At 36.4% G+C, this 17904-nt stretch overlaps 1 protein-coding gene across 2 annotated transcripts in view; it reads left to right on the top strand.

Annotated features, from left to right (window-relative positions):
* Positions 1–17904, top strand: part of NLGN1 (neuroligin 1) — a 327480-nt gene that overhangs the window by 228040 nt on the left and 81536 nt on the right. The gene's annotated exons all lie outside the window — the stretch shown is intronic.

The raw sequence follows: 17904 nt of genomic DNA, 5'->3' as shown, positions 1-17904 counted from the left end.
TACAGTCTACGTGCTTGAATAGTGAGATGTTTTGCATTTATATATCACTCTTGGTACAAAAAACTGAAACACTTTTAAAATGGGCTTAAGCATTGGTATCCATGCATCTGCGCTGGAAAACTACAGAACAGAGACTGAACTGTTTTAACAAAAAGTTAGTGATTATTTGGAATAGAATCCATCATCCTCATGCTCATTTGACTGCTGTGACATTACAAAGATTTGTTATGTGCTAGATGGATGAATGTTGGTAACCCATTAGTATGTTTTTCATTTTTTAAGATTTGAATAATCTTTTTGTATTGAAAAATCCTGCTATTTCTCTGAGTTTCCTAAATGATCCATTTTACTCATTCGGTCACTGACAGCTTGAGACATCAGTTTGTCTCTTAAAATAGTTTTTGGGAGCAGATACTCATTTTATGACAATGTCACTTTTTGTGCATTAGTAGCTGTTGAGACTCATGCTAAATACTAAGGTTTTGTTTCCTCACTGGACTGTCTGTCTCTTTAAATGAAAACTTGCTGTCTGTTTGGGAGGTGCTGGGGAAGTTCTCACTGGGGATGTGCTGTGACCTTGGTGTTGTGTGCCATTTGTGCATCATTAAAAGGTTGTAATGAAGTTCTGCCACACACAGATTGTAAAAGGTCAAGCAGAAAGTTGGGAACCAATGAGGTTGGGAAGAAAAATTGTGCTAGCAGCAGAGGTTGAGGGATTCATTATATTGATGCTATGGGGTTTTCAGCAGAGTAATAACTGAGTTAGCAATAGAATGTAAATCTTCTCAGCCACTTAGTCTGAGCCTGCTTCCTCTTGATTTGTGGGGATATATTTTTACTAGAGTACAGGAAAAGTCATTATGCTTTCAAGAAAGCCACTGGAACTAGTTAATGCATTGTAGGTAGAAAGACAGAAGATAAACAGAATTGTATGTGGCTCATCTGTAAAAGCAGGGCATTGGTGACAGAAAGAAAGGGAACGATTGTACCAAATGAAAATGTTTATGTAAATAACTGGAGTTGCTACACCACATAATTGCAGGTTTTGGTTGGAAGGTTGTGTTGTATATACATAGGGATAATAACTATAAAGGCTGCCTTTATGATTCTGGAAGGCCACTACTACTTTTCCTGCTATGAACCATATCTACATAGGAAGGTATCCTTCAGTCCTATAGACCATAATTTCCCCCTATTTCTCTGAAATACAGCCCCTGTAATTGCAGAAGTATAGGTGTTCATCAGATAGAGCAACAATTAACAAACCACGTAACTTCCTTGCGTTATAATTGACTTGAAATGAATTTCAGCTATTGTGCATTTTAAAATGAAATGGAAGAATAAATCTAAACTCCAACTACCATGCCCTTAGAAAAGTTAGGAGTAACTAAAATATATGGAACAATTTTACTTTCCAGTTCTCTGGATATGCTAAATTATGTTCTGGCATAATTTGTGCACAATCTGCACATAGAGAAGTTATATGAAAAGCTGTGGGTTTGTTGTACTACTGTAGTCTTACATACAGGACTTTCATTGCTCTATAAAGTTAGAGCTTTTTTGATACATATGGAAAAATCAGCAATTTTTAATCGTTCTTCATGTTAGCAACTTGATTTCCTAGAAAGCGTTTTCCATAACATGGAAGAGGCACCAACCTGGCATGACTAATCTAAGACATTTCTTGTTAATTACTGAGATATGCAGATACTGAGTTGAGGGAACTAAAATAACAAATATCTCTAATTCTCAACTAATGCATATGGAAGTCATCAAGTCTTTCCATTTTTTTCAGTGACCAGAGGCCTGCAATTCTCCCAGGTTGTCCTCCAAAGGCTCTGCATTTCATCCATATATTTATTGACTAATTTATGTTATTTAAGAAAACTGTGCAAAAGCTGCTATCGGCTTCACTGTTATCCACATGGAGGCTCATAATTTTCTGTACTTGAGTGGTATAGGAAGGATCAAGCCCACTACTCCTAAATGGTCCTAAAAGCTAAATGTCTGTGTTCATCCCTTTTTGTTCCTGACAGGTGATCTTGTGACTAATTTAATGTGTCAATTAAAACTAGTTTTGAAAAAAGATACTAAAAAAATAATAAAAAAAAAATAATGTGACTACAAAAGATTATTTGGCATCCAGTCAGCTTCCATCAGATCATTGTAAATTACCTGTCACATTGTTCCATTTCTGAACATGCTTTGTTTCTACATCCTCAGCTAAACAGTTACATATTTTGTACCTTTATTCTGTGAAGCTTTCACACTTGCTTTGCAGTTCTGTTTTGTTCTGGAGTACACCATCTCTCTACAGATTGTGATAAAAGAGCTCAGAGAGGTTTTCAAAGAGAGCTTTAATCAATATTGGAGGCATATTCTTTTGTGCATTGATTATACTAAGGTGTGTGTTTAATCAGCAGACAGTGTTTTAACAGAGAAAAATGTTACTGAAAAAATTAAAATGGAAAAGTACAGAAATTTCTTTAGCATCAGCTTGAAGATTTCTTTTAACACACTCCTCCCACCCCCCACCTCCTAATGCAGTGAACCTGAGACAATCCTGCTAATCCAAACCTGTTTGTTTTGGAGGCTTTTATATTAATTTGGTCCCAAGAGCCATCATTCATTTATATATCTACATCTGAAAATTTCTACCCCCAGGTGTATACATAGTATTTCTCTCAGAAACTGAAGGATCTTATATCCCGGTATGGCCCCTCTTCCTTGAGTATATTACAGAATCAAATCCCTCAATTCTGTCGCAGCACTTCTGAGACATACATCCTTTTGGACGGTAATTCAAAGAGACCCAGTTTGTAGGTATTTCACGTACAGTCTCAAGAGTCAGGCTCCCTGAGGTTGTCTAATTCATTCCTTTGCCCCAAACAGGTTCAACCATGCTGCTTCCATTCCTGATGGATGTTAACATCCATCTTTGTAAAGTTCCAGAGAGGAGATGACTGTATTTAACTATCCTCTATTTAACTATCTTTATAATTAGATATTTATTTCCTAATTATTAACCAAAATCTCTCTTGCTTCAGTCTTATTCCTGAGAGTGCCTTCCATGAAGGGGGGATTAATTGCAGGAGTCTTTTATATATTGGCAGACTGTTACCAAGTGTCTCTTTTATATCCTCTTTCTCAGCTCAAACATTTTATTTCACATTGTTTCTTGTCATTGCTGCTGTTCCCTGAACAATTCTCTCTCCTTTTAGTTCCTCTCTGTGAAGGTGGTGTCCAAAAGCAGAGACAGGACTCCAGATGAAGTTTTTCTAATGCTTATTAGAGCAGAAAGGACCGTTCTGCTTGTCCTAGAGGTGATACTTCTGTTTGTACATCTTGTTTTATGAAAAGGTTTCTGCTGAACATGTGAGCATTGGATAAAGACCAAAATACTGATCCATTTTGGGCAGTGAGGGTACAGATGCCGTTGTACAACTTCATGCCCGTTGCTTCCCTGTCATTGCCATAGCAAGCACATTTGGTTCAGAAGCTAAGGAGTCTTAAACTCAGTCTTGCAGCTAAAATGCATTAATTTCTTTACCTTTTATTTAATCCAGATGAAATACAAACAATCTTCATTAAATACAAATGCTTTCTTTGAAACTTCTAATACTGCATTTTACCTCCCAGTTGGGCTTCCAAGGGTTAAGAGTCTGGGCTATGCCAAAGTAACCAGCATATTCAGGTACTGGTTTTACTATCTTTATCCTGCCTGCTCTGACATCACTGTTTAGGATCCATAAGGATGAAAGGAGTATAAGGCTGTAAAGGAGTAAAAATGAAGGAGTTATTAAAGTAATCAGCTGTCACTCGGTGCATTCACATAAGGCAAAGCTCTGTTGAGTAAGTACAACCTTCTTGCCTAATGATTTCTAAATCAGAATTAGACTTGGTTAAGGCATGATGTTTGTTGTCACATTGTATCTGGAAAACTTACTTGGTTGAAGAATGTAAATCGCACAGTGATTACAATATTTGTTATTTATATTTGCTTCTTGAGATGTACGTTGCATCAGGTAATAAGGCTTTTTCTTGTATTTATCAAGTCTCTCTGTTAGCATGTTGTAAATGTTTTGCTAATTATAATTAAGATATATGAGATGTTATGTCGTGATTCCCATTACAGCACCATTCTTTAAGTGAGTTATCTCTGTTGTTGACAAATGCAATTGTATCACTGCTGGAGAGTGCAAACACCTATGAAAAATAAGATATGTTGCCAAAAATAGCACCTTCAGTATAAAAATTAATAATAAATACCTGTGCCTTGAATTGTTTAGAATAATATAATATGTTTTTAACTAGTTTCTCACATTGCCCGAGAATCACTGAAAAATAAAAACTGCTTTTTGATTCTTTTTCTCCTTCTATTAAAAGTGTGACTTGTACACTAATAAAAACACTTGGCATACAAAAACACTTGGCATACATATTCAGGGATACATCGAAACCTGAAGTATAAACACTTGTTTGTAAGACAGAAACATTTGCTTGAGTTCAGTAATCACAATGTGTTGGCTTTGGAATTGCAGATCATTTGTTTTCCTGTTTTTTGAATTAGCTTGAGATTTGCAATACCTTTGGTTTAGAAAATGTAGTTTATTAATGGGTACTTTGTTTATTGTGAAAACAGATACAATCAGAATTTTGTAGGATGCAGATTTTTCTCATAGTAACAGTATGCTTCTACATTTGGTTCAATATTTTGGGATAGAAAGATTTGAGATAGGATAGGGCACATGACGAAATGTAATTTGCTACTACGATGACTATTTTTCATTAAAGTCATAGGTTCCAGCTTAAGTTGTATAGATGTATTGGTTACTTCAGGAAAGAAAGGGTGAAGAATGTGTTATAATATTGGTGTACATCTGGTGTAGGATCCTCTGACCATTTTAAAGAAATCTTGTTGTATGTGTCTGTATTCTCTATAGATGCTGTTTAGGATAGATTGGAAAAAAAACATGAATGTGACATTCAGAAAGAAAGAATGAACTATATATTGTTATACCAGTTTAAATCTCTGGAAGCTGTTGCTGACCTGACTAGAAGAAAAATGAACTGTTTTCTCAGCCCATTTTTTTTGCAAAGCACTGATGGCAATGAACTTGCAGTGCTGTGGCTAGTGTTAAATATAGCACGGTGGTCCAAATGGAATACTATTCTGATAAATTATGCTGTAGAGTTCGGATCTGTGCCAAGTTCTCCATTTTGAATCATACACAATATTTTACAATCCTGGTTTTGCATTTTCAAAAATGCATCTTATTTTCAGAAACAAATTGTGATAGACGTTGTGAGTCTTGGAAAATGACTGAGCTTCTGTTGAGACCAATTTTTGCAACAGTATGTTAATGAAGCTTGGAAAAAAAAGTCTCCATTTTCATATTGAACCATATAATAGAGTTAGCACTTCAGTGCCCAAATTATGTAAGTGACAGAGTAAGGGAGAAATCAAGAGCCCTACTCCCAAAGCAGTTGAATTAACCAGGCTTCAGATCATATTGAGAATCTGTGCTTGTGGTACTTCTATTATTAGACAGAAAATTCTTTCCTGTAGGGCATTGTTAATGAGCCAATAACTTTTGGTATTACTCATTATATTTCCCATCACACTCGTGCTCCTCAGGATACCCACCTTCTGCACCCAGCCCATCCGTACTGCTGTTCCTACCTCATTTCTGCTGAGAGATTCAAAAGGGAATAGTATTACATTTAATGTAATTTGACAGCTTTAATATCTCTTGTGGCGGCCTTCAGGAGATTACTGAGCTTTGAGAACATCCACTTCTTCTGGACAGTGCTGACTATCTTTCCCAGCACAAGTCTGTCGGGGCTTTGCTGTAGTGTGGAGGGATGAGACCCTTAGCTGCAAGTACTCACGCTAGCAAAGCGCCTTACCTAGCTCTTGTTTAATGGGAAGCTATTGCAAATGGATGTTTTTATTTATGAAGGCTTGTCATCATTCCTATTGAAATTTAACAGTGTATTGCTGTGACATGGGGTCATCAGGCCACTTATTAACTTGGCCGGAAGAAAAATAAAAATGCCTTTTCATCCACATTTGGCAATATTTCATGAGTACCTGCTATTTCATCACCTTCCTTCTGTGTTCAGGATGTCAGTTATCTATATTACATATTTCATTTAAGTGTATAGAATGAGGTGTGGTAATGATTTCTACATTCATAGTAATGAAGTACTAGCTTCCCTACGGTATCTGAAATTACTGTGGCTCAACGGCATTAGAGAGATACTTATGACACCAAAACCCAGGTTGCTGTATTTTATACCTTTGGTACTGGCACTGAATTTCTACATGGTTACTTAACCAATTAAAACTGGTTTATTGCTTTTAATTACCTGTCTAGTTTACTTTGTTTTCTAATTTATCAAATCAGGCTGGAATATTTTATATGTGCTTACTTTGTTGCTAACAGACAAGGCAGCTACATGCCACATTATGTACATGCAGCTAACGTTATCTCTGAAAACAGCATTATGAGAGTTGGGAGGAACGTTTTCTAAATATCGTTTCAATGATCCTAGACCCAAACTGTGCCTTGTCCTATAGTGTCAAGTGCATTCTAGGCTGTAAATAGCAATATTTGTAACCCCCCACATTAACATCTGAGAAATTGCATTATTTTCCTAGAAGCTGTTATAAGGGAATCATTTTGCCCTTGTTTCCATGTTGAATTTGCAGCAAAAACAGTTAAGCAAGAGGTAGCTTTTCTTAGAGTTGTGTACTTGACTTCCAGCAGTCTTGCTGATTGAAGGAGGCATAAGAATACCAAGCAAAGACAGACCAAGTGGGAATCTGCAGGGCTCTGATATGTGCTAAGTTACTTCTCACAGCTTCCCCACCTTTCCTCCTTTCATCTTGAGGTCATGGACAGTGTGTTTCCAAATGTTATCCAGGACTTCTCTTCTGGAGGTCTGGACTAAATGCCAGTTCTGTATTTCCTTTATGTTAATAAAAAAAAACCACTTGGGTAGTTTCCTAGGCAAACCTCAGGATTAGTTCTTGGTTCTTACCCTGGACCTGTTGATGGTTGTCAAGACAGCTGAGTCTTCTTTCTCCTCCTCTTTCTCTTGCTCTTTTAGACTGCTTTTCAGGAAGCCCTCCTCTGATGCCATGCTGCTTTCTGCGAGGGTTCCTGACAGCCATGTCGTGATTCCTTTCTCATTTTCTGCTATGCCTCATCTTTTATTGGCTTAACTTGCAACCCATTTAAATAACCAGTTCTGTGATGCTGAATCAAAAACCTATTTAAAATTGTGTATAATGGTTTTAAATAATAACCCTAGACGTGCAAGATCAGCACTTAGCTATAAAAAAATAAAATTATGGCATATTTTTTAATTTGTCTCTCTCCATTCTCCTTTATTTTATTCCCTTGTCCTGATTATAACCAAGATTTCAAATTCTTTGAGGAAAATGTGGCTGCACAGCACCTGCCATTAAGCTAATCTGCCTGAGACTTCTAACTGATGTTGCAGTGAGAGTGAGTCACAATATACTAATATCAGACTGTGTGGAGCTGTAGGAAACAATTACTCTTTGGAGAGTTATTGAAATGAAAGCCTTATTTCATAGGGTTTCAGTGACAAACAGAAGCTGAAAGTCAAACGAAGTGCGTTGCATTAATTTTTGATAGTCCTTCTATCTGTGTGTGTGTCCCCTGTAAGACAAAAAAGCACTGTACATTCCTCTGTGTTGCATAAAAAGCCTTCAGCTGAATCCTGCAGGCTGGTGTGAACCTCATTCCCAAACCTAGTAAAGCTCTTCAGTATGGGCTGAACTTGAGCTAAAAGGGATTGTATCCTTGAAGAGTTTGTATTTAGCACATTCTTTTCTAGTTTTCAGTAAGACCACTCAGCAATTGCAGCCTCGGTGGCTTCAGAGAAAATGTTTCACACAGTCTTTTGTGGAATGTTCAAGGGAAACAGCCAGTGAGTCTACAAAGAAAAGTTTCCATCCTAACATATGATGCATTCTTAAAGTGAGTTTACATTGTTCGGGTGCACCCTTAGTACACGGCACTCAGAAGCCTGGAGTAATCGCACAAGGGAGTCGTGTTTATGGCCAGGCTTCAATATATTGCAGAATCTGCTTAGAAAAGGGGGGAGGGAAGTAACTTGCAATGCTTGAGGCACTTGGGTATAGATTGCACTTTTCTTCAGTGACTGACAGAGCTCAAGAAGATAAGACTTTTTTTTGAAAACTTATAAACAAAAGATTAAATGCTTGTTCACATACACACAGGCAGTTTTTCACTGCTGTGTGACAAAACGTCACAAAGAATGTACAAACATCCTGGTGCAATGACCTCTAACAGTAAGAAGTCCTAGAACTGGCAACCATCAGCTTTTGGACAACTCTAAACTGTCAGTTGCAACTTTTAGGCAGCAAATTTCCCAGAAAATAGACCATTAGTCAATTTAGACAGCAAGAGATGTAACTGATCAGAACACAGACTGGCATTTTAATCAAAATACACATTTTAATTACTTGCACTCATAGGTGATGTGTATTTGAAGTATTTCAAGTACAGAGTTTATAGAAGCCAAAGAAATTTCTATTTGATGGCTCTTCATGGGTTTACATATATTGAGGTGAGTGTCTGGGGAAAAAAAACGCCCATCTATTTATTTGTTTATTAGTGGTTCAGGGAACTGCAGACTGCTTGAGGCTGGGTGTATTGGTCTTTCCCCAACAGAAGCACGCACTTCTTTTTTTAATCAAAAAATAAAGATAGACATTTTGGTTACACCTCTAGTGCTTTACCTGAAAAAGATAAACGTTCAGAATCATTAGCCTGGCATCATAAGGAGCAAAAATTTACTTTAAAGAACAAATTGAAACATACTTCTTGGGAATAAACAGGATTCATCCATGGTTGTTGGTGATAGATACTATTTCTTTTATTGTGCTTTATGAGCAGTAAGACATAAAACTTGTAACAGTTTAAAATTACTATTAAGCAAATGAGGTGGATGAAGGAACAGGGCAGAGAGGTTTGGGAGAATTTGTTTGATCTGCTGCAGGGACACATGGTTAGAAGCAATAGTTTGTCCATGGCTTATCAAGCTCTGTTGTCAGCCATCCTGTAGAAATGCTTCCTTCTAGTCCAACACCGAGGGAAGAGGAAACAAACCACCCAGAAGCACCAGGCAGAGAAAAGCGTAAGACTATACATGTGGCCAGCAAACACAGGTCGTTATCCAATTTGTTCCCTCTCCGTGGTGTGTTCAGGTTGTAACACACAGACCTGCGGGCCAGTTTCCAGTTGCAGAAGCATGGATGCGCAGCAGTGTTCAAGACACTCTCAGGTATCCAAGACACTCTGCACCTGGGAAGACAAATCTAACACAGGAGTTAGGGGAGACTCCCAGCCTTTTGGATCAACAGCTCAAGGCGGGGCAGGGTAATTTACAGAGGCTGAAAAAAAGGTAGACATCCAAATTTGGCCCTTCAGATGAAATCTCATTCCCATAGGATTAGTGGGTTTTCTATTTAAGAAGTTAGGATGTATGCTTTAATAAGTAAATGTCCTAATTTCTGAAAAGGGTAAAATTAAATATAAACTTTATATGCTAGTCAAACCATGGATTTAGGCAGCCAAAGCTATCCATTTTTTTTTATTTTTATTAAATAACTAGCCCAGCATCCAAGTTGATGGGAAATGTAGGAAGACTTTATCCTGCAGGTTTTTCTGCTAATGGCTACATAGCTCACTATTTGAGCTATGTTGTCTATACAGATACTCCACTGTATGAAATATAATATATTAGGAAGAGGAGAGAGGAAGGAAGCCAGTTTCTCCTACCACTTCTTGCCCAAGTCATATCTTTTATATGGTAGCACATGAGTTCTCAAAACTGTTTTGGAAAAGCAGGTCTGCCTGCTGGAGAATGAAGACATCAGCTGAGACATCCATATTTTAACATAATTACTGATCACTTTTGCTACCTCCAGAAATGATTTCTCTCATGACTATGCCAAAGCAAACTTATTTCAAATTTCTTCCCCGTATTAAGTATGTATATTTTCTCTTGTATCTATGATTAATAGCTTTTTCTGTCTCTTAGTTTACTAGTGTCCTAATGCCTCTCTCAAACCACGCAGTTCTAAGTTACAGGAATGAAATAATCAGTTCCTTTAATTTGTTATTTTATAGTCAGACTGTTTTTTAATAAGCTGATAAAATATATTTCTAAACTGGGTCTGACCACATGCTGTTCTTTCTCTCTATAAAGTGTGTGTCAATTTTTTGCATCTTTGCTACTTTGGTTCTGTGTTTATGATTTGAGCAAGTTCTTATGGTTAATAACCTTGCATATGATTCCTCTATGTACTAGAGCTTTTATGGGTTTTATTGTTCAGATTTTAGCAATTTAGCTTTTTTTCCCAATGAATCCAAAAGAACATTCATCTCTGCTTTCTGTCTTCACTCTCTTGAATGTTCAAATTGCTGGGAGCAGCCTTGTATTTGTGGGTGAATTCTTTCATGGAAGTTACCGTTAAAGGCACTCGGTCTTTCTGTAGAAATATTATCTCCAGTGAGGCTCATCTCCTTGAAATATTTTCTAAATACTGAAGACAAGGTAAACTACCCTGCTTTAAAAGGAAATACTACAGCATTTCAAGCTTATTGTTTTAGTTATCATTAGGGAGCTTCTTGTGAGTTCATATTTGGATTTCTTCAATGAAAATCAATGAGAGATTTTTTTAAAGTGTTTTCAAAACTTATTAGCTGTGCAGCCTCTGGGGTGATGCCAGTATAGGTAAAATGGGTGTAATTCACATGTAAAGGACCAAAACACAAATTCATTTGCTTTAGTCCAAGAATGACAATCTATTAGTTATCACCTTATTGTCATGTGCAGGAGGAATATGGGGTAGACTAGTGCTGTTTATCCCCTTCTCACGTCTAAAAGAAGCTGCCTAAATGGTCACTTCCTTCTGTTCCTGCAGCCAGAGCTTCCAACAGCTACAGCTTTTCCTCACTCAGGAGGAACGGAGGCAGCCTTGCAGTGAGAACACTGAGAAAAGAGGAAATAAACGTACATTTTTATTTAGATGGCACATGTTACCCCCCCCCCCCCCCAATATGTTAATGCTTAGGTGTTATCCAGTTACTGTAATGTTACGATGAAGAAATGCTAATACCTCAGGAGTATAGCCATGTAAATGCATCCTGTACTCTTTACTGCTCACCTTTTTATTGTTGTGATTGGGGGTTTTTGTACCCAGATAACCTCACTGATATAACAGGAGTGCCTCTTAAATTAAGTGAGATCAGGATCAGTGATCTCCTACTTTGGGGCCAATTTTGCTGGCTCATCTGCTGAGTTGTGCTTTTCTAAGTTCACAAAATCACTTTAATTCCAGTTAAACTCTTTCATGTTATCAGTGACCTCAAAAAGTGCTACCCTGGTTATACAGGATAAGGTTAAGACTTTTCTCTCAGAACTAGCTCACTGAATTAAGGGACAGATTCTGAGCCACTGTAAAGTGGTACAATAAAAACTGATCTTAGGGGAGCTATGTTACTTTGCATTGGGTGAGAACGCAGCCCTTTGTAAATTGCAATTCTGTTTTTTTTTTTTTTCAATAGCTGTATTATTCTAAGGTAACAATTAATCTAGCCCATACATTTAGCTGCTAGTGCAATGGAAAGCCTACAGTGTAGGACAAATCAGAAGCTAGCAGAGGCTTTAATTTAGTCAGAGACAATCTTTGAAGGCAGTCAAAGAGCCACTGATGGAGTTCAAATGCTCTTTGTCCTGCAAAAATAAAGAGCCCATTTGTTCTGCCTTTTTACATTAGCATCTTCTACCTTGCTGGAAGAAAAGAAGGAAGAACTGTAATCCCAAGTTCTTGATTTTAAGAAAAAAAAATATTGAGCTCATTGGAAACTTCAGCTATATGGCAAAAAGAAGCAGTTTGCAATGGCATTTAATTATTTTTACAGACTGGATACTTTATAACCCAATACTTCTTGTGTGTAAACTAGCTATTTCCTCTTACTTATTTTCCTTTTATTTTTCCCCCCACCCCACAATCACTGCAATGCAGTGATGTGACAGTTGTTGCCAGCAAATGTTTGGGGTTTGACAGCTGCCCGGTACCAGGCAGCTTCCACCAAAGATGAAATACACAGTATCTCACAGGGCTCGAGCCCTCAGACACAAGACTCTCACCACTTGGCAAGGACTGTTCCTTGACTGGCAAAAACCTCTGATAGTAGTTGTTACTACCTAAGGAGGAAAGCAGTTATGATCAGAATACCTGATTATACAACAAGCACAGTGGACTAGTTTGCTACTCAAACAATAGAAAAACTTTCAATTTTTTTTACTGATTACACAATTAGTCTTTGCATCATTCCTTTTGGATCAAGACGTTTGTCTGTGTTTGTAAGTATCTCCATGTGCTAAACTGAAAAGATTCTTTTCTATTCTATATCATTCTTCTGTTCTAATAAGATCTGATATCAGATAAGCATCTTCCCCTCCCCAGTACTCCCACCCCAGCAATTGTTTCAGTAATTCAGAGAGTGAACTGAAGAGTCCCTTCTCTTTTGCTTTGTGGATAGGAAATCGTTTGTGTTGCACAGTTGCTCTCCACAGCACTTTCTGTTAGGAGTTTCTCTTAAGGATATCACCCCATTCTCTTTGCAAATTACTTTTATTCTCAGCAGGGTTCAGAGAGGGTCCTAGGCTTACTGCTTTTACTGGTGGATAGATGCAATTTCACCTGTACAGCATTCAGGAGGAGGCAATGGTTTTATCATTAGATCTACCTTTATCCCATGGAATAACATTATAGCCATTTAGTGTTCAGTGCTTTTGAAGAGTCCTGTTTGAGCTCATTATACCTGTGCAAATCTCAAGTGGCAAATTAAGTTTAGTTATTATCTGTTCACTTGCCTTATCTACCTATTTCGAGAGAAACTTGTTTACTTGGTTTTATCTCTGGATTGGATCACAAAAATTTCACCTTCAACTTTTTTAAACCCAGGATCTCCACAGTGTACCCATCAAAAGGGATATCCAGTTATATTTAGTATGGAGAAAGACTTTTAAAATCTGAGAGCCTGCAGCTTGCCTATATACCTTTAATAGCAAAACAATACCGTGTCCATACAAAGCAGCACTAGATCAAACAAGGACTATCTTTTCATGTTTCACAGTAAATTCCACATTCTTCTCAATTTTCCTATTCGGACACTCTGCTAAAGAATAAGATGTCTTTCCTTGTACTTCATTAACTCTTGAAGACCATCATAAATTTTTACCCCTCTTTCATTTTCCTGGCTAGTTCTATGCCCTTTTGCTGACCCTAATCTTGCTCACAAATTTTCAGCAGGTATCACATGTGTAAGTCTGTCTTGATCCCCGTACACAGTTGCTCGATGGAAGATTACTTTGTAAACAGAATGGGGAAAAAGAACACTATTTATAATTAAACACTGGTGTCATAGGGATCCCTTTAAATGGGAATATGTGAGAATTACAGTACTATTTAACACGTTTCCTTATTTTATTGTTGTTGCTAAAATTACCACATTTACTAAACTGTTAGTGTGTCTGGCAAAATAGAATGAAGAATATGTATAAATGGATACATGAATGCTTGCGTGCATGCGTGTAAGTATGTGTATTTCTAGCCTTTTACACAACACTTGATAATGGTCAGATCTCAGAGAGGCATGGAAGATTGTAGGAAGTGGAGCTGTAAAACTTGTAGGTAAAGGCAAAATTACTGGTCTAAAATTTGCCCTGCAGAATAAAATAGGCTCTAGTAGAGGGATGGCTTTGTTAGAGGATGAACTTATTAGTAATGCTACATGACTTTGGAGCTTTGGGGCTTATTTTCTCTGGTGTAAAGCATGACTACAGCATCCATAGGCACCGAACAACTATGCCATTTTGCTTCAGGATCTGACTTTATAGGGATTGACTGGACTGATTCAAAAAAATTAGTTGTCCTAGATTTAATTTGCTGTGTTTTGTATGCAAATGAGAATATTGTTTCAATACAAGACATATTTTCATACTTTCAAAGTAATTTAATCAATATCTGCCATATTTACTAATGTGGAGTCTGAAAATTAAAAATTAAAATAAATTACTAAGGAAAACTTAAAATAAAAATAAAATTGCTGTGGCCAAAATTAATATAATAAATGTATATCAGTGTATAATATTAAAGACTGTTGGTGGCATTTAATGCTGCAAGTTTTTCCCAGAATCTTAATTTTTCCCAACATCTTATAATTCAGTAAAACAGGATATTGTCATCATGTACTTCAGTCCGGAAGGAACTGAATATACGGTAGAGCATCTTGATTACTTGAATTGTCAAATTATCCAAAATTTATTCAGTTCTACAGTTCTTTGGCATAAAAAAATTCTTGCTGACTTCAACAGCAATTCCCTGTATTAAACAAAGTACATTTACTCTGTAAATGCAAGAAGGCTTCTTTTTTTTCTATGTGAGCCCTTTCTGAAAAAAGCATAAATTATTTTCAAAGGCTACACATTTATTTAGGATCTGATTTTTGCAATTCATATGGAAGAAAAACACTTATTTTCATAGGCCAAAGGCCTAGTAAAGGATACCTTTTATTTTCAGAAGAAAACAGGGCACCAGACCCCAATGTACTTATAGGGAATTCCAGCTTAAAGGAGAATTTCTTTCTGGAATTTGAATCATGGTTGATAATCTCTCATGTTGCAGAATGTGCAAAAATGAAGAAATATAGTAAACTACAGCAATATTTGAGCTCTCTCTATAGAATGTACCATAAATTAAATAGGTTGAAAATTGGAATATAATAAATAGATGATAGTAACTCATTGCATACCTTTAGTGCCACCTATATGCAAGCAATGGTGCAAGACAATTGGAGCATGTTCCTAGAATGTATGTTGATTGAACTGACTCTGTCAGCAACATTCACCCCCAAAGTCATTGCAAATAAATTTATTAAAGGGGAGGCTGCTAGCTATTACTAAGTTATTGTCCTCTAGTATAATGACACGTTATTTTATCCTACAGAGTTCTTACAATTAGCCAGCTTTACATTAAGACACAATAATAGCTTTCTATCATATTGCTTTGAATAAGAATCTTGTAATTAAATTTTTGAGACTACCTTCATATTTTAAAAGAAAACTTTAAATTCAAGCTTAAATATATCACAAAAAATACTGTAGAAGCACTTGTTGGCTTATCAAATTTCAATTGTAAACCACAGAGGGTTTGAGCTGGCTTTTATTTCATTAGTTGTATCTTTTATATTTCATTTTGTGCACATCACTTGCAAGATTTAAGCCTCAGTACTTTGCTATCAGAGTTGTGTTTTTTATTTCCAACATGACTTCATAACTGAAAGGTACCAAGTGAAATCTTGTTCACTGTTGCTATTAACTTGCTACACACAAACTATTAAGCTTTAACAGGAACAGAGTTTCCGCAGCAAGTACCAAGTTCTGATGAGTGATTTTATTTTATATCCAAGTAGTAAGAATAAATTTATAACAATGTCTATGACACCTGAATGTAAAGCCACAAAACAGTGAATCTCTTCATAATATTTTTTTTGTTGTCTTATAAAGGGTTCAAAATACTTATATCACTTCTCCACAGACAAGCGTGATGTAAAAGCATATAGTCATGCCACAGACAGGTACCTCAGACTGTCAATTTTTGCCACAAAAAAAACAATGAAATGGGTGTTTTCATATTTCAATGTCTTTGCTGCTCTATATTACTATTAATGGTTTTGAATTCAAGGATCACATGCTGTATAAAATCTTGTGTTTTAGTAATATATGATGATATTTGGTCCTTGTTCATAGCAATAGGATCTTTCATGCAACTTACTCGCAAAGTAATTTTTGAAACAGATGCAGAAACAAAGATGAAGGTAGGTCAGGGGCATGTCAGAAGGCCAACAGTATTTGAAGTGGTTATGAAAGCCTTGATCTTCTGTCTCCAATATCCCTCACTAGTAAACAGGGAAGTAATGCAGACATGCGCTATAAGAATATTATGATATTAATGCTGCAAAATAGGAAGAAGATTTGTTTATAACAAATCTGAATCTAAATGATGACTGTTGAGTAGTTACTATGTATCCTACACCATTGCATTCTGTTCCTTTAGAGAACAAGCAAGCACAAATACTACACATAAATTATACCTTATAACAACTCCACTTCTTCCTCACTACTCACAGACTTATCTGGCATTTTGGCTTCAGAATGGAGCAGTCCAAATCACATTAATGTTTCTTGTAGTGTAAATACTTCCTGTGTACACTCATAGGTTAAAAAGCTCTAACCAAACAACCCCATAGATAACAAAAATCCCAATGACCTCACCAGGGTCAGAAATTCAGCTCTGAAATTAAGATACCAAAATGACTGTTCTCTTTACAGAGCTCAGGGGGATGTTTCTCGGTCCTTTCTCTAGATGGTGCATTCAGCTTTGCTGAGAATATCACCTTCAGTGTCTAATAATCAATTTTCAATGAGAATAAAGAGACTAAGAAGCATCTTACAATGTGATTGTCAACCTACAAAGAACCTCTTTTTTTAAAAATTTAAAATATTGTAGTTCATTTTCAAGCTTTTCAAGGAAGAGACTAAACAAATCACTGATCAGTAAGCGTTGTTTAAGTTTTCCTGTAATTTGAGATTCCTTTTTATGACAGATCGGAAATAGATCTTGAGTAGGCTGTAGAAAAAGAATACCATCTCTTTTTTTTTTAAAAAAAAAAAAAAAAAAAGCAATAGCTTTCAAGGCCCAGGATGGCCTCTGTACTGAGATTAATAAACCTTGACAATACATTCTGAATGCAAGCAATGACTTCTATTACAAGGGGAAAAATGAAAAAGCTGCTATTACTGACATAGTCAATAGATTGCACCTCAGTGTATACTGTACTTTCTACATTTTTAATATAAATGTGTTCAGTTTCAGAGACGGGAGCATTATCAGCATTCATTTTACTTGAGGCAATAATGTGAGAAGTTGTGTCTTATGTAATAAATAAATAACCTGTCTTTAAAACCATTTACTCGGATTACTTTTCCCAAATGCTTATTTAGAGGTGCTCTGGAAGGTGTCGTATACCAAGAGAGCCATGTTATAAGGATTTTATAACTTGCATTTTTTCTTATTTTGAACATTATATAATTGTCCATGGCGTATTTTTATTCTGCTGAGTTTAAAGCTAGTGTAATAGCAGTCTTGCATGATGGTGGAATGGTGTGATAAGTTACGAAAGGTGGCTTGAAGCCCCTCTGTTTCTCAGGGGTGTCTTGGTGGTCATGAAGACCAGCCAGTAGAGGCCAAAAAGTTATCTATCATGGTTGGCAGTTGTCTCTCATTGAATTTCAGACTTAGCTTTTTCTTCCATCACATTTTTCTGGACTTGAAAGAATGGAAGAAATTCTCTTCTCTCTATAAATATACATAGTCACATCTTCATAATCTTGGTAGCACCCTCTCGTACTAAGAAATTATCTTCTCCATGTAAATAGATCATGTTAGATGGCACTTAATTATAAAATAAGACACTGAGTTAATTCATGCTTTGTGCTGTCACTTCCTTGTATCCGTCTTGGCAAATACATTTGTGTGAACAAAGTCTGTTTCAATCTGTTCAGAAGGATAGGGAAGGAAGTATGTATTGCATAGGTAGATTATAACAACATAAAAATGAGAAAAAAAAACAGCAAACTTTGAATTACTTCTAACAATACCTAATATTGAAGGAGGTGTTTTGTACTCGTATATCTGGCCATAAGGTGATTTTTCTTTTTTAACGTAATCAGAACAATAGGCCTGATATATCTCTAATGCCTCTTTTA

This window comes from Falco naumanni, chromosome 13 (genome assembly GCF_017639655.2).
Source record: "Falco naumanni isolate bFalNau1 chromosome 13, bFalNau1.pat, whole genome shotgun sequence".
Taxonomy (NCBI): domain Eukaryota; kingdom Metazoa; phylum Chordata; class Aves; order Falconiformes; family Falconidae; genus Falco; species Falco naumanni.
The sequence above is the reverse complement of the archived record's forward strand: the minus strand, read 5'-3'. Positions and strand labels throughout refer to the sequence as shown.